At 44.0% G+C, this 18,617-nt stretch overlaps 1 protein-coding gene and 1 non-coding gene across 2 annotated transcripts in view; both read right to left on the bottom strand.

Moving 5' to 3' along the window:
* LOC109401326 (titin-like) overlaps nucleotides 1-18,617 on the bottom strand; it is a 279,091-nt gene that overhangs the window by 257,086 nt on the left and 3,388 nt on the right. The gene's annotated exons all lie outside the window — the stretch shown is intronic.
* Nucleotides 17,273-17,345, bottom strand: Trnak-cuu (transfer RNA lysine (anticodon CUU)). Its single transcript has one exon. It is a non-coding gene; the product is annotated as a tRNA-Lys (tRNA).

Genomic DNA, 18,617 nt, shown 5'->3' with positions numbered 1-18,617 from the left:
CTCTCTGCGTCATTACTGGTATGGTGCCTATCAGCATTCTTATCAGTGAGGACATGGAGTGCTTCGAAATGCGCGGCACAAGAGGCATACGCAGGACTGTCAGGATGGCCTCTATGGTCAAATGGCAGCGCGCGTGGGACAGTTCCACCAAAGGAAGGTGAACCCATAGGTTGATACCGAGGGTAGATAGTTGGATTAATAGGCGCCATGGGGGAGTTACATTCCACCTGTCACAGGTCCTTACAGGTCATGGTTGCTTACGACAGTATCTACACCGTTTCGGGCATGCGGATTCTCCCGAATGCCCAGTGTGCAATGGTTTAGAGGAAACGGCGGAACATATTTTGTTCGTGTGCCCGCGTTTTCACACAATGCGTGACCGCATGTTTGCCACATGCGGGGAGGACACAACTCCGGACAATTTGGTCCAGAGGTTAGCTGGAACGCCGTTTCAACGGCTATCACCCATATCGTCTGGGAGCTACAGAGGAGGTGGCGCGTGGACTCGGAGAATGGCTAGTCCAGATGCAGTACAAGAAGTGGTCCAGGGGTTCGAAGTCGGCTTCGTAGGTCATACCGGTGCTCTGCGGTCGAGATCGACCCTTACAGCGATTAAGTGGCGGCGGAGAGGAAGTCCCGGTAGCGGTGCTGTCGTGGCGTCGGTATACTGGGTTGGATCCGAGCCCGCGGTTGGAAAGGGGTCCTTGGCAAGGGTCGGGGCAGGTGGAGACCCTGCTGTCAGCAACCTTCTGGTGCAGCTGATAGGGCCTGAAGGGTAGTGATTCCCTTGCCTTCAGCAGGTCAGATCGGGTTGCACGTGGGCATCAGTTCTTGACTGATCGGGATTGATCACCGTGGAATCAGTTCTTGACGCCTGCAAAGCAGTTGGGCGCGGGCAGAGTTGACCCTGCCCACCTTCCGAGGACAAAGGGAGTGGCGAGGACCACTCGGGAAACTGGCTAAACGCCAGCATGCTACCGTGATGGACTCTCCAGGGCGAGTCATCGATGTTCGTTGCTGCTAGGCTACGCAGCTAACCTTGAGGGTGCGATGAGCACTAGCTCCTCTCTGAAGCAATACTTTCTTGGTGGTTCCGGAGAGACGTAGGGTTTGGCGACCATAGGAATGTGTTTTAGTGGGTCGAGGAGAGAGTAGTCCTGGCTTTAAATACTGTTGTAGAAGACGGCCTTAACCCCACACTACCCTAACCTTCCTGTTAGGGTGTCTGATGAGCAGATTTTCCCCCCTATGGTTTAGAAGAAAAAAAAAAAAACTCCAGTAGTGCATTTGGGACGAAGTAGGTAAACTGTGACTAAATGTGTATCAATATTGGAAATGCATAGGTTCCCAGGTTACAATTTGTTGCTGTACAAACATTACTCCAAGTTGGGTACGTGTCTATTACGCAATGCATGTAAGTGCACCTAGTTAGATCTGGCATCGTTGACAAGCACCAACAGTTGATAAGTATGTCAAGTACATATAATTCACTTTCCCATGGTATGACAAAGTTGCCGATATGCATTTTGAATGACTCACATTCAAAAGCTTCACTCTTTAGACCATTAGTGTTATTAGAGTTTGAAAAATTTCGATGTGATGATAACAGCGTATCCCAAAATAGTTACTAGACTGAACCACCATGTACGCAGAAGCACTACTTCAGACGGCTACCCAACCACAAATCAACCTGGAAATCCTTCAATACGTCATCAGTTCCATTAGTTACTTGGCGACAAATCAACACACTACATTCAACGCAGTTTTTATTGAGCTGTGCCACTGGGAGCCACATGACAACTTCCTAGGACAATTACTGAAATCTACTCAGCTAGATCATGTCCCCAAAATAATTCTGACGGATGCTTTCGAATACACCTTCGAGATGCACCCCAACAACCCGTCACTGATAGTTATCCATCTGGGGGACCGTAATATCGTGAAAAATTTACCAAAGCAGTTCATCCGATCGCTTGGTGTGTGGGATTCCAGCAGCAGACTTCTATTGCTGGCGAAGGTCAACCGACATGTTTACTCCGTGAAGCTGTTGACAAGCTTACTGTATGCACTGAAGTATTATAAAGTCACAACCCTTGAGTTATCGGTATTCCAACTTCTAAGATATGACACGAGTGGATCCTTTTCGCTATCTAGAAACAAGTTTGCTGACCCTGATGAACTGTTTATAGATGCAACGCGTAATATGAAGGGCCAAGCGATCAGATTCAGTTTTATTTACCCCAGCACAAAAGTTGTTATGCTCCGTACGGGACCCATTGGACCCGATATTGAATGGCTGAAAATCACGGCAAAACATTTGAATGCCTCCTTAGAATATGTCCATTGTCCATGTTTCGGAGATTTAGCTGCAGTAAATACGTGTTTTAGACGATGTTTAATTGACAAAAATCTGTCAATTTCGCTGGATTGGATGATATTCCAAAATCTGTCAGCATCTGTGAAGCATCGTACATTATTCAATGTAGCTACCACCTCGTCATCGCTTATGGTTCCCAATGGACGACCCCTGAATGTTGTCGAACTTTTCCATCAACCATTCAACGCTGGAACTTGGATTATTCTGTTTGTGATTCTTGGTGTAATGGAGATTGTCAAACTACTTTTACCAAAGTACTTCATAAATGACCCAATCCTGCTGAGCATCTGTGGCATCGAAAAATACAACCTACATGTAGCTGGCCAGTGGGAAAAAATCTGTTACTTCAGCCTGATCGTAATGACCTTTCTACTAACCAGCGCATACGAAGCCAAAATAATAGCGCTTATGACCGAGCGACCATCCACACAAGTAATCAAAACCATCGAAGACTTACTGAAGTCCAACATAACGATAAAAATTGATCTACGATATTATCTGAATCTAAAGGACGACCCTTTGATCGGCCAGCAAGTGGTAAATTCGTCTTTCGACTTGGATGGAGTAAGTGCGTATTACGCGTCATGTGATTCAATCAAACTGATCCTCACCTGGCCCTCAAACTACGATCTTGCGTCGAAGCGAAAACGGTACGCGGCCCTGCCGGAGAATTTGCGAACGGCTGTGGGACACTGCAACGTTGAGGTCCGTTCCCCATTGAAATCCTGGTTCCATTGGACGCAACTGGTGCTTTTCGAAAGTGGCATGAGAGATAAAAAGGAGCAGGCCACCATAACGATTATTCACAGAACCGTTCGCCAATTTTTACACCGAGAGGGATACAAAGCATTCGACAGCTACGATTTGATCGAATTTGCGGACTTTGCACCGGCGTGGATCGCTTTTGGCGTTGGAATGATTGCTAGTGGATGTGTTTTGCTGGTGGAGCTGCTGCACAAGAGTCGGAAGCGTAACCGAACGTATTCTACAGCATGGTGGATTTGAACAGCTCTTTCGGTTTCTACGTCAATTTTCAATGTAATCTCGTGCTGTGCGAACTTTCGATAGTCGTACTGCGTTCAAAACTCTTCGTCATCGATAATGTACGGTACCGGGGTATGACACAGTACCACAGTACGGCCTACAGATCAATTAAAGCAAACGGATTTTGCTTATGCGTATGAACAGAATCATGAGGTGTTGTTACCGGACGAGGTCGAGCTAGATACGGTTCTTTTAGATGACATAACCGGATACTTAGAACGGGTTTGACGGAACATATGGTAATATGAGGAGCGCACAGCGGTTTTAAACGAGGAAGAGGAGGAGAAGACCACGCAGATAGTAATGCTGCAGCATGGAATCCAGCAGAACGAGAGGCGATATAGACAGAAGAAGATGCAGTAAATCTGCCTATTTTAGGGGGAATTGGAACTAGTGCGTCGCTTTCAAGAAACTTGGAAGTTTTAGGAAGGTGACAATTAGAAATGTTAATGTAGTGAGAAATACCTACAAGATATTTTAATATTATCCGCCTAAAAGAAATAAGTAATCCGATGTAGATCAAAGAGAAAAAAATTAAAAAAAAATATCTAATAAAACAAGATTTTAAATTTTTATAAAAAGTGTATAGAAAAACTGTACCTAATTATTTATACACAAATGGAAACTTTTGTTTTCTTGTCTTTTAAAAACATACAAGCGCAAATTGCCGTGTGACTTGTGACAACTAATTCGTTCGTTACCCGTGACTTCAAATCGCATGGGAACAGTGTACGCAGAATATGCCACCGCAAGCGAAAAATAGGCAACAAAGAAGGCACGGCAACAACGCTTTGTTTTTTCGTTAGAAGATAATGACAAAATCACTCCTGAATTTGTTCACAACATAAACGCTAGGAATATTTGTCTCGTTCTATTCACATCGTGATTTTCGCATTGTTTTACAACTGAAACTCAACTCTGAGGTTTGCAAGAGTCTTATTTCGTTCAAATGCTTATGAATTCGATAATGTGGGTCGAAAATTTCAGCGGAAAAGCCGGAATATCAGCACACGCACGGCAAGCGATGTTTGTTTTATTGCTCTCATCGCCTGACATGCGTTTGTTACGGAGCGCCTTTGTTACCGACATGCACCGCTTAGGACAAAGCGTTTGTTTTTCGCCGTGATCCGTTTTTCGTACCCTGCATGGGAAGGAATGTTTGTTAGTAAGGTTAGGATATGATCCACTAATGATATTGAAATACGGATCTCGAATATGATTTATTTTGTTGTGATGAAAATTGAAACCACCGTCATTGGATAAGTAATGTACGGACAATTGTTTTTTTTACAACTAGGGCACTACGTGAGCGATTTGTATTGACAGCTGCAAATTCATTTGTACAGCGCCTAGATGTATTCTATTCTACTTCATCGAGCTGGTTGCCTTTCTGCTGCTTTCACTGTTCTATTCTATTCGGTCGAATCCCTCCGGAGATTCCGGTCGAATCCCTTCGGAGATTCCGGTCGAATCCCTCCGGAGGGATTCGGCCGGAATCTCCGGAGGGAATTGGAAATTTCTTCGGTGATTTATCTGCAAAGTTCTTAAAACCTCGTTTTGAAACTTCTTTAGTCTTCTTCTTCTTCTTCTTCTTCTTCTTCTTCTTCTTCTTCTTCTTCTGTATGGCTCTACGTCCGCACTGGGACTTGGCCTGCCTCGCTTCAACTTAGTGTTCTTTGAGCACTTCCACAGTTATTAATTGAGGGGCTTTCTTTGCCTGTCATTGCATGATTCGGTATATTGTGAGAAAAGTACAATGATACACTATGCCCAGGGAGTCGAGAAAATTTTCCCGACCGGAACGGGAATCGAACCCGCCGTCTCCGGATTGGCGATCCATAGCTTTAACCACTAGGCTAACTGGAGAAACTTCTTTAGTGTGATGTTTAGATAGCACTAGTGTTTTCTCGAATATCTGCAATTTTCATAGATAATTATGAATACACGGTATTTTCTGGAAAATTTTAGATGAAATCAAACTAACATTCAATATTTTCATTTGTACTCTGAAACTTTTTTTTTATGTTGATTATTGTTATACACTTTTAATCTATGCACGCTTTTTATGACCTGTATAAAAAGAGGGAGAACTAATCGGTATCAATATTGAGCATTAGAAAATTTAAAATGACGGTAGCTACCCAGGTAACAATTTGATGCTGTACAAACTTTTCTCCAACTATTTTAAATCAGCCTTCATTTAAAGAAGAGCTGATTACAAGAGATACAACCCTTTATTCAGCTCCTAAACATCTTATTTTGGTGATTTTATTCAACCTCCAGCTGATTTGCGGTTCATTGGAAAGCTGATTTAAGGCTTAATATGCGCTTAATCAGTAATCAATCAAATTTATTAATAATTGTATAAAAATTAAATAAAAACACTTTCGTGAGCCTATTTCTACCATTAGCTGCGTCTATTTCCAAAAGAGATGTTTGAGAATGTATAAATTAATCTGTGGGAAAACTGGGAATTGAACTCCGACCTCCTGAATTATAGTTACTCACCTTAGCACCTACACCACACCCAATTGAATACATATCCTCGAAAACATTAGAATTACTTGTTGTATCTGAATGGTCAAGAACATAAGTTGAACTTAGTCTGTATTGAGGCTGAAGAAGCGACGTGTCCTTCACGAAAACATGCTTGGGTCAGCTGTCAAAAATTATTTGATATAAGGTTGAACAACAAATGATTAATTCTGCATGTTGGTATATGTTTTAAAACTGGTTACACATATGAATAATATTCTACTTAACTTAATATTCAGCCGTCTATGTATTGCTGATTAAAGAGGTTGAACAAGCCATACTTCAGACCAATATTCAATCATTGTGTTCAGCCGTTAACCAGCTGATGTTCCGCTAATACTCTCACTGTTCAGCATTCATTGTATCTTGGGTATGACAACGGCGGCCAATGAGCGTTTATCGGGGAGAGCAAAGGGAGATAGCAGGGGCGTTTCAGAGGGTCTCAAGGGTTTTCAGGAGAGTACCAGATAATATCAGGGGCGTTTCGAGAAGCATTTCCATTTTTTTCAGGAGCTTTTAGGGGGTACCAGGAGGTCTCAGAAACGTTTAAGGCAGTGGTTTGTCTCAGGGTAATTTGGGGTGTTCCAGGGGGATCAGGAGCGCTTCAGGGGGTCTCAAGGGCGTTTCAGGGGGTCTCAGTGGTTTCCAGGGGCCTCAAGGGCGTCTCAGGGGCAGGAATGGGAACATTCACTTGCAAAGAGGTACACTCACTTGCTATTTTCTCAGCTCAGAAGCTTGCAATCAAGAAACGATGTATGGACGATTTTTGCAACTTTGCCGAATAGAGTAGGGGTCGCACACGCATACCGAAGTCCTGAGGGAGCTACGACGGGTACTCTCCACGAGGTGAATGTAAATTACACTTACCTCGTGGAGAGTCGCTTTTACAACTCTGTCTCTACTTTGGTATGCGTGTGCGACCCCTACTTTATTCGACAAAGTTTAATACAACGCTTCTGAGCTGAGAAAATAGCAAGTGAGTGTAACTCTTTATAAGTGAGTGTTCCCTGCTCAGGGGGTTCTAGGGTTCCAGAGGATCTCAGGGGTATTATAGGGCTTCCATGGGGCGTTTTGGGCGTACCAGGGGATTCCAGGGGGTACCGACGGTTTTCAGAAGCGTATAAGGGGGTCTCAGGGGATTTCAGTGTCTCAGAGCGCTTAAGAGGGTTCAAGGAGGTTTCAAAGGGTGTTGGGGAGGTTTCGAGGGGGGCCATGAGCAATTCAAGCGATCGCAGGGGCATTCCAAGGGTCTCTGAGGCGTTCCAGGAAGTCTCAGGGGTATTTGAAGGAATCTTAGTGGGTTTCAGAGGAGTATCTGAAGATCTCAGAAATGTTTTAAGGGTTTCAGGAAGTATCTGGAGGTCTCAGAGGGTTTCAAGGGGTCTCGAGTCTTGAGTAGAGGTTCGAAAAGGTTTTTCACGGAAATTCAAACTACTGAAGAAGACGAGTCATCCATTTATTCTTCTCATATTAGATTCACAGATTGAGTTCAGATAGCTCAAATTGGTATCAGTGCTCGTTATTGAACATTAGCGAAATTTGAAATACAAAATATCAAAGCAAAATTATAGCCAAATCCACCAAGCTGTGGAAGCTCTGCCGCGCTTCCGATTCTCTTGCAACAACTCCACCATCAAAACACACCCGCTAGCAAACAGTCCAAAGCCCAGAGAGATCCACGCCGGTGCAAAGTCCGCAAATTTGATCAAATCGTATTCATCGAATGCCTTGTATCCCTTGTTTTGCCAAAAGTGGCGAACGTTCATGTGAAATATCAGTGTGGTGGCCTCCTCCTGTTTATCTTTAAGGCCACTTTCGAAGAGCACTCGCTGCGTCCAGTGGAACCAGAATAGCAACGGGGAACGAAGCTCAGTGATGCAGTGCCCCACTGACATCCGCAAAGTTTCGTGTAGTGCCACGTACCGTTTCCGCCTAGACGTAAGATCGTAATTTGAAGGCCAGCTGAGGATTATGTTGATGATGCTGAATGGCGCGTAATACGCACTCACTCCATCCCAGTCGAAAGAGTGAGACTTCACTTGCTGGCCGATCAAAGGGTCATGTGTTAGATTTGGATGAACTTGTGGATCAACTTTGATAGTTATGTTGGACTTGAGTAAGTCTTCGATGGTTTTGATTACCTGCGTGGACGGTCGTTCGGTCATAAGCGCTATTATTTTGGCTTCGTAGGCGCTAGTCATGAGGAAGGTCATTACGATCAGGCTGAAGTAACAGATTTTTTCCCACTGGCCAGCTACATGTAGGTTGTACTTTTCGATGCCACATATGCTTAGCAGAATTGGGTCATTTATGAAATGCTTTGGTAAGAGCAACCTGATGGTCTCCATTGCACCTAGAACTAAGAAGACAGCTATCCAAGTTCCAGCGTTGAATGGTTGATGAAAAAGTTCGACAATGTTCAAAGGTCGTCCATTGGGAACCATTACCGATGCCGAGGTGGTAGCTACATTGAACAATGTACGATATACATCAGCTGACAAATTTTGAAACGTCATCCGATCCAGCAGAATCGACACTTTTTTGTCGACCAAACAACTTGCGGTACACGGTTTTATCGTAGCTGAAGATCACCCGTAACAAGGACAACGTACATACTCTAAGGTGGCGTTCAAATATTTCGCCATGACTTTTAGCCATTCAATATCGGGTCCAACGGGTCCCGTACGGAGCATTATTGCTCTTGGACCGGGATATCTAAAGTTGAATCTGATCGCTTTGCCCTTCATATTTCGCATTGCATCAACGAATAGTTCAGTAGCGCTTACAAATTTTTCTCTGGACTGTAACAAGTTCCCTTTCGCATCGTATCTTACCATTTGAAACTGCGACAAATCAAGGGTGGTGACTTTATGATACTTCATTACATGTAGCAAGCTTTTCAACAACTTCACGGAATGCGTATTTTGGTTGATATCCGCCAGCAATAGAAGTCTGCTTCTGGGATCCCACACACGAAGTGACCGGACGAACTGTTTTGTTAAATTGTTGGCGATGTTACGGTTTCCCAGATGAATGACTATTAGTGACGGGCTGTGGGGGTACATCTCGAAGCGATATTGGAAAGTATCCGTCAGAATTGTTTTGGGTACGTGTTCTAGCTGAGGAGACTTCAGCAGCTGTCCTAGGAAGTTGTCATGTGGCTCCCAGTGACACAGCTCAATGAAAACTGCATTGAATGTAGTGTGTTGATTTGTCGCCAAGTACATAACTGATGGAACTAATGACGTATTGGAGGATTTCTAGGTTAATTCGTGGTTGTGTAACGCACTGGCGTGGTACTTGTACTCCCATGATGATTGTTTGATGATTACTAATGGAGACTCCGTAGCTAACATCACATGACATCGAATGATTCAAAATTTTAATAACAATAATGGTCGAACGAATGAAGCTTTATCTAGAACGTGAGTTAATCAAAATGAGGGCAGATGCATAGAATATACTTTGACAGAGGTCGCTGGCCGTATCTTCCTCAATGATTGATCGTAAAGAGTTCAGCATGCTAGCATTTCGTAAAGCGACAGTATAAAGTTACCTCGTTCCTAATGACCAATTGCTTCAGAGAAATAATGCATTCCCACACTAGCTTTGATTGACAAGTGAAAGCTTTTAGCGCATTCAGAGCCGCCTGACTGTCCGAAAAAATACAGATCTTGGAAAACCTATAATTTCTTCTCAGACAAATGTTGGCACACTTTAGAATGGCTTGAACTTTTGCTTGAAATACAGTGGGACTGCATCCCATTAGTATAGCCTTACTGGTACCAGGGCCAAAAACACCAGCTCCAGTATTTTCTCTCATCTTGAACCCATTAGTATAAAATACAATAGAACCTGGAAGTAAACTTGGCCCACCAGCATCCCAAACATAGCGACATGGATTCACCGCTTTGAAGGGAACATCATAGTTGGTCTTCGTTATCATCCAATCTTCTACTGTTTTTATGTTCATGCTTAATTTGAAGTCTTTGATGACCCTCAAATGTCCAACAAGATCCCCGTCTAGGACTTTATTGTAACGTATAAACTGCAGGGCACTTTTTGCCGCTTGTAGTTTAACAAATTGATGCAATGGCAGTATATTGAGAAGGGCATCCAAAGCAACTGGTGAAATGCTTTTCATTGCTCCTGTTGTTCGTTCCGTGTATCGTCCAACCGATCAATTTTGCAATACGGCTGTGACCAGACAGATCGATTTGAAAGGGGATGACTGTTGTCATGAGATGATGCGATAGAAAAAGTGATGACTAATGGTGTTAGAAGTTGTTATGCTATTTTGGCTACTGAATTATATTGAGATTTGAAATTGTAAGATTATTTTCCGACTAAACATAGGACTGCTGAAAGGTTAAAAGGTAAACTAATTATTCTAGTAAATTCGTAGATATTTACCTATGTACTTTGTAGCGAATACCGTTAAAGCGCAATTGATGGATGTTCGTGGTTATCGTTGCGAGATTTTCACTGAGCGATATTATGTAAGTTATTATTATATTTGTAAGCATATCACTACTAAAGTCCATTAACTTACACAGAGCGATAGCAGGGAAGATCTGTGTCGGAAATTACGTTCGGATTGGTAAAACGAATATCAAAAATTTGTATGTAATATTACTGCTATAGTTACAAACCATGAACTAATTAAACCTAATTACAGTTTGAGCTGTCTGTAACGAGATTGCTGCAGAAACTGATTTCGTTGATCCGAACAAACTCAAAAAATTTTTGTGTTGGAGCTCCGAAGTGATGGAGAAGGAAGCGGAAACTTCGTCGAAGCCGACGTTGAACGTCACCGTATGTCTCGGATGCGCAGCAGGATGCAGCCAATCGGATTCAGTGGAAGATATGGTCCAGTGCGACACTTGCGAGTCGTGGTGGCATTATACCTGCGCAAAGGTTGATGAATCTGTGAAGGATAGAAGCTGGAGTTGCGTCAAATGCCCCCCAAGAAAGACTTGTTCACGATCCGGTAAGTCTTCTAAATCAAAAGCTTCGGCGAGCACGTCATCAAGCATCCGAAGAGCCCAGTTACAATTGGAATTAGATCGTTTAGAGAAGGAGAAGCAGCTCGCGGATAGGTTGCATAAGGAACGAGAAGAAGAAGAAGAGAAAGCTAGAGTAGAAGAAGCAGCACGCCGAGAGAAGCGTTTTGCAGAAAAGAAGGCTAGAGAGGAAGAGTTGTTATATAAGCGTTTCGCACTATTACAAACCATGGCAGGACTTGAGGATGATAGGAGTGAGGAGAGGAGTGAAGGTAGTCGGAGCAGCGTACGTTCTAGTAAAAGCAAAGTTGAGAATTGGATGAATCGGCACATGCAGGGGAAGGGCTCTGGATTAGGTAACACTTTCGGCCAATCAGAGGCTCCGCCGGGTAACGCGACGCAATCTGGTAATCAAGCAGCTAAGACCGAACGTACGGTCACGATTCCGAAAACTCAATCGATGAATGTCAATGTCTCTTGTCAAGAAGCAACCATGTCGAGTGAAGTGCGAAACAAAAGTGTGAAACAGCAAGTGAGTGGCAATTTGGCGATGGTTCCCTATCCCATGAGATCACATTTGGATTTTGTGGGAGGACTGGCTGGCTTCTACGGTAACCCTCATGGCGTCGGTGAAATACCTGGTGCAGTTGAAAATACGCTTCGGTCGAACGTCGAGGTGCAGTTCGATGGCAGAGGGGGCGATTCCGTAGGTCATCCCATTGCAGATCCGAGAGTTGTGGCTACTCCGTTGGGTAGTAATCCAATGAACAGCACTCCATTACCAGGAAAGTTGTCAACCGGAGCATCACCTCAGCAACTAGCGGCGAGGCATGTAGTGCCGAAAGATCTGCCAGTATTTTCGGGGGATCCTGCGGATTGGCCGCTCTTCATTAGCGCCTACAAAAATTCCACGGATTTGTGCGGGTTCAGCGATGGAGAAAACTTGATGCGTCTCCAGCGTTGTCTCAAAGGAGATGCTTTGGAAGCTGTGCGGTGTTCTTTGCTGTTACCAACTGCAGTTCCATTTGTAATATCAACACTATCTACCTTGTATGGACGACCGGAGTTAATCGTTCATAATCTCCTTTCCAAAGTGCGAGCGCTTCCACCCCCGAAGGCTGACAAGTTAGAAACACTCGTTAGTTACGGATTGTCGGTACAGAATTTATGTGGACATCTACGGGCTTGCGGTTTGGAACATCATTTGAACAACCCTAGTCTGCTACAGGAACTAGTGGATAAGCTCCCTGCGTCAATCAAACTCGACTGGGCGCTTTATAAACGCTATTTGCCAGAAGTGGACTTGGGCCGTTTCGGAGATTACATGGCATCAATGGTAGCAGCTGCAAGCGATGTCATAATTCCTGTAGCGCCTGATACATCAAAGACAGAACGGCCGAAAATTAAAAGTTTCGTCAGCGCGCATAGAGAGGATGAGCACCTTGAGGACTACAAAGCTAGAAGTTCGCAAAATAGCAGCATGAATCAGAAGATCGACGTTGATGGGACACGATGTCTTTTGTGTGACAAACCGGGTCATAAGATAAAAGATTGCGGCGAATGGAAAAGGCGAGGCTTAGCAGAACGTTGGGAAGTTGCAGAACGGCATAATCTATGCAAGCGCTGTTTGATCCCACATGGAAGATGGCCATGTAAAGTGAAGCAAGACTGTGGAGTGGGCGAGTGCAGAGATCGTCATCACAGCGTTCTGCATCCAGGAAAGCCAGTTGACCCACCTGCCTCGTCGTCATTCGTTCCTTCGGGACTTGTGGGTGCCCACGGGCAGGAACAAGGCGGAGTGCTGTTCAAAATAGTCCCTGTTATACTGCATGGACAACGGGCATCCGTTGAAACTTTTGCCTTCCTTGATAGTGGTTCCTCGCTGACCATGGTGGATGAAGAATTAGCGGAGCAGATTGGAGTGAGTGGCGAAACAAAGCGTTTGTGTCTGAAGTGGACATCAAACATAGCAAGAGAAGAATCGAGATCGCAACGCATAACTATGGAAGTTTCCGGGATAGATGGAGTGAATCGCTATAAAATATCCAATGTTTGCACCGTCGCTAAACTTGATCTTCCAGAACAAACACTGGATTATGCGGACCTCGTTGCAAAATTTCCGTACCTCGATGGTTTACCAGTCAGAAGTTACGAGAATGCTGTGCCGAGGGTTCTTATCGGGCTAGAACATACTCATCTAAAAGTTACGCTACGGAAAAGAGAAGGACGTGCTGGAGAGCCAGTTGCGGCCAAAACTCGATTGGGCTGGACGGTGTTTGGGCGACTTGGGGTCAGCTGCGGTTTCCACACTTCTTTGCACATCAGAGAGGAAACAACCAACCAAGATCTACATGAACTCGTTAAATCCTTCTTTGAAGTAGAGTCATTGGGAATTGATGTCAAAGACACTCTAGTATCTGAGGATAACCAGCGAGCAGTGCAGATTCTTCGAGAAACTACGGTGCGGACAAATGGTGGAAAATTTGAAACTGGGCTACTGTGGAGAAAGGATACGGTGGAATTTCCGGACAGTTATGGAATGGCAGTTCGTCGGTTGAAGTCGTTGGAGAAAAAACTACGCAACAGTCCGGGATTGCTGGCAAACGTGGAGCAGCAAATTAGCGACTATGTGCAGAAAGGCTATGCACATAAAGTATCCGTAGAAGAGCTAAGTTCGTTGGATCCGAAGCGATCGTGGTTTTTGCCGCTTGGTGTCGTCCTTAATCCGAAGAAACCTGCCAAGGTTAGGCTAATTTGGGACGCAGCTGCCGAAGTGAAAGGGGTATCTTTTAACTCAGTACTCCTCAAAGGACCCGATCTGTTAACGTCCCTTCCGGCAGTATTGTGCCGATTCCGGCAACGACAAGTGGCAGTAACCGCAGATATAAAGGAAATGTTCCACCAAATACAAATACGCCATGCAGATAGATCAGCACAATTGTTCCTATTCAGAGGAACAGGAAACAAAATAGATGTGTACATGATGGACGTTGCCACCTTTGGATCCACATGTTCACCTTGTGCCGCCCAGTACGTGAAGAATTTGAATGCTAAGCAGTGCGAGAAGGAGTTTCCAGAGGCAACGGCGGCTATTATTGACAATCATTATGTGGATGATTATCTGGACAGCAGGGATACGGAAAATGAGGCAGCTAAAATAGCATTGGAAGTAAAGGAGGTACATGCAAAGGCTGGGTTTGAGATACGAAATTGGATGTCAAATTCGGATGCAGTTTTGAAACGGGTCGGGGAGCATAACCCGGAGGAGATAAAGTCATTCGTTATGGACAAATCTGGTGCCTCAGATCGTGTTCTAGGACTAGTGTGGCTGCCTTGGATGGACGTATTCACGTTCAATATGGAATTTCGAGATGATCTAAAACCGCTGATTTTCGATGGCGTAATTCCTACGAAGCGTCAGGTACTGCAGGTGGTAATGAGCCTGTACGACCCTCTAGGAATGATATCTACGTTCCTGATTCATGGGAAAATCTTCATTCAGAGCCTGTGGAGAGCAGGGCTAGATTGGGATGAATGCATACCCGAGTTCCTCCTTCAAGCGTGGAAACAATGGCTCGGTTTGCTTGAAGGACTTCAAGAAGTTAAAATACCACGTTGCTATTTTGCTGGATATTCCCCGGGAAGTTTAGATTCCATAGAGCTACACGTATTTGTCGACGGCAGCGAGAGTGCTTATTGTTGTGTAGCATATTTTCGTATCGTCGATCGTGGGCAACCTCGATGTGCATTGGTGGCGTCCAAAACGAAAGTTGCACCACTGAAGTTTCTGTCAATCCCACGGATGGAGTTGCAGGCCGCTCTCGTTGGAGTTCGTCTGGCTAAAATGGTTGAGGAAAATCACACTCTATGCATCACCCGCCGATATTTTTGGACCGATTCTTGCACCGTTCTAGCCTGGCTCAGGTCAGATTCTCGTCGTTATCGGCAATTCGTAGCGTACAGGGTGGGAGAGATATTAACAAAATCTCATGTGAATGAATGGAACTACGTGCAGTCAGGACTAAACGTTGCGGATGATGGCACCAAATGGAAGTTAGGAATGTCTTTCGGTCCGGATAGTCGATGGTACGCTGGTCCTGAGTTTCTCCAAAGAGAAGAAAGCTGTTGGCCGAAAATGGACAAAACACCAATACCTACAACTGAAGAGCTGAGGCAGCCAGTACTACAGCATGTAGAATCGCCGTCTCCCTGGATAGAAGTTCACCGTTTTTCGCGATGGGAACGACTTCAACGGTCAGTTGCGTATGTTCATCGATTCTTGAAACGTAGAAGGCTTTCTAAGGCAGAAGGAATTGCATTGACGAGGGAAGAACTACAGCAAGCAGAAAGAACGTTATGGCGGTTCGCTCAATCGGAAATATTTGCGGAGGAGTTGAGAATTCTGAAAGCGAACAAAAGGTTGGATCGCGGGTATGAAAAAAACATTGATTGCGGTAGCCCGCTCGCAAAACTATCACCATTTGTGGATGAGCATGGTGTTATCCGAATGGAAACGCGATCGTTGAACGCCGCATACGCACCGTGCAGTGTTATTATTCTTCCACGGCATCATCGTATAACCTTTCTGATAGTAGATTGGTACCACAGAAGATATGGGCATGCTAATAACGAAACAGTAGTTAACGAAATGCGTCAGAGTTTCCATGTGTCACGATTGCGTACACTAATCAAGCAGGTAGCGAAGCAGTGCCAGCACTGTATTGTGAAAAAGGCCAAACCTCAAATTCCGAGGATGGGACCATTGCCAGAAGTTAGAATGACACCATACGTTCGCCCGTTCACGTATACTGGCGTGGACTACTGTGGTCCGTTTCTTGTGAAAGTTGGCCGTAGCTTGGTGAAACGCTGGATTGCTCTCTTTACTTGCATGACAATAAGGGCGGTCCATTTGGAAGTTGCGTACAGCTTGTCAACTGATTCGTTCAAAATGGTAGTGAGACGGTTTATCGCTAGACGAGGTGCTCCCATAGAAATATTCAGCGACAATGGGACAAATTTTCGAGGCGCAAGTAATGAACTGAAAGAGGAGATGAAAACGATCAACAAGGAGTTAGCCGCTACCTTTACGAACACCATCACGAAGTGGAACTTCAATCCACCATTGGCTCCACACATGGGAGGCTGCTGGGAGCGACTTGTGCGTTCAGTGAAGTCGGCATTATCTGGATTAGAACTTGTGAAAAACCCGGATGATGAGACGCTATGGACATTGATGATTGAAGCTGAGGCCATGGTAAATTCTCGTCCGCTTACATATGCTCCGTTAGACTCGGTTGAGGAAGAAGCTTTAACACCCAATCATTTCATGATGTTAAGTTCGAGTGGAGTGTGTCAGCCTCCGAGAAGTTTGGTGGACGACAGAATGCAAATCAGAAGTAACTGGAGGTTGATACAGCACTTGCTTAATCAATTTTGGTCTCGCTGGATAAAAGAGTATTTGCCAACGATTACGAGGAGAACGAAGTGGTTCAAGGATGTAAAACCAGTGGAGGAAGGCGATGTGGTGATAGTTGTAGATGAAGGTACAAGAAATGGCTGGATACGTGGTCGCGTGGCGAGGACACTACCAGGAAAGGATGGACGAGTGCGGCAAGCGGATGTGGAAACTGGGTCTGGGATTCTTCGTAGACCGGTTGCAAAGATTGCTGTTCTCGATGTGGTAAGGGGTAAAGCTTAAGAAGCGTTACGGGTCGGGGCATGTTCGTTCCGTGTATCGTCCAACCGATCAATTTTGCAATACGGCTGTGACCAGACAGATCGATTTGAAAGGGGATGACTGTTGTCATGAGATGATGCGATAGAAAAAGTGATGACTAATGGTGTTAGAAGTTGTTATGCTATTTTGGCTACTGAATTATATTGAGATTTGAAATTGTAAGATTATTTTCCGACTAAACATAGGACTGCTGAAAGGTTAAAAGGTAAACTAATTATTCTAGTAAATTCGTAGATATTTACCTATGTACTTTGTAGCGAATACCGTTAAAGCGCAATTGATGGATGTTCGTGGTTATCGTTGCGAGATTTTCACTGAGCGATATTATGTAAGTTATTATTATATTTGTAAGCATATCACTACTAAAGTCCATTAACTTACACAGAGCGATAGCAGGGAAGATCTGTGTCGGAAATTACGTTCGGATTGGTAAAACGAATATCAAAAATTTGTATGTAATATTACTGCTATAGTTACAAACCATGAACTAATTAAACCTAATTACAGTTTGAGCTGTCTGTAACGAGATTGCTGCAGAAACTGATCGGTTGGACGATACACGGAACGAACATGTGGCGCCCAACGTGGGGCACGAACCCACGACCCTGAGATTAAGAGTCTCATGCTCTACCGACTGAGCTAGCCGGGCACAAGCAAGCAAGTTTTTGTGGCTTACTTAGCTTCTTTTGAGAGGTTACCTCATTTGTTTTGGGCCACCAAACAAGTGATAAGTAATATTAGGCCGGACAATTGCAGCATAGATCCAGTGGATCATGTTAGGTCTAAGATCCCAGGTTTTTCCTAAAGCTTTGCTGCAGACCCAAAGGGCTTTGGTACCCTTGGTTAAAACATTGATTAAATGAGAATTCCAATTCAGACTTTTGTCCAAAGTTACCCCAAGATGTTTAAATTCTTCTGAGAACTAAATTTGAACTCCATCTAAAGAAGGTTCAGTAAGATTTATTTTTACCTTCTAGTAAAAGGAACAATTACAGGTTTTGAAGGGTTTACGTTCAATTCTTCCTCTCGGTACCATTTGATGGTAACATTCAACGCAGATTGTAGTCGGCTACACAGATAAAAATAATGAGATTTACACGTCATGTAAACTTCATTTTAGTCATGTAAACTTAGTATACTAATATATTATGATGGTTTACATGATATATCATGTAAATTTGTGTCATATGTCATGTAAACTTTCAGAGTAATGCTCAATTACATGATATATAATGGAAGTTTACATGATATTTCGAGAACTTTACATGATAAGTCATGTAAACTTCTATGATATCCCACGCTCCAATTATGTGCATCATATGTCACAGAATGTTACACTCTTTTTTCGATCTGTGTAGATATTGTGCCGTCATATTTTCTACTTATCAGAATAGCTGCATCATCTGCGTATCCAATATCCTCAAAGCCTTGATTGATGAGTTTTTTGAGGAGTTCGTGCAGTACCAAAGACCACAATAAGGGCGATAGGACAACCCTTCACAGGTCTTACTGATAGTTGCGCACCTCCAAGAACGGAAGAGATCTCTCGATCTGTAAGCATCGATATTATCCATTCAATAATGCATTTATCCAAGCCCCTTGCTTCCATTGCTGAACGCATTGAGCTGTAGGATGCGTTATCGAATACTCCTTCAATGTCGAGAAAAGCAACCACGGCTATTTCCTTGGCTTGAAACGATATCTCAATTTTCGACCGGTCGAATCCCTCCGGAGATTCCGGTCGAATCCCTCCGGAGATTCTTGTCGAATCTCGCCAGAGATTTTGGTGAGTACTGATGTTTTTTTTACGCAAAGTTGTGATGTTTTAAAAGTTTTTCGACGCGAATTAAAAAAAAATCTTGAAAAGTGCGGTGTTCTTTGTTTTCTTTTAGGTAAAAACAATCCTTTCCCAGTGTAGGGA

Source organism: Aedes albopictus, chromosome 3 (genome assembly GCF_035046485.1).
Source record: "Aedes albopictus strain Foshan chromosome 3, AalbF5, whole genome shotgun sequence".
In the NCBI taxonomy this organism is placed as follows: domain Eukaryota; kingdom Metazoa; phylum Arthropoda; class Insecta; order Diptera; family Culicidae; genus Aedes; species Aedes albopictus.
This window is presented reverse-complemented; position numbering and strand designations above follow the sequence as displayed.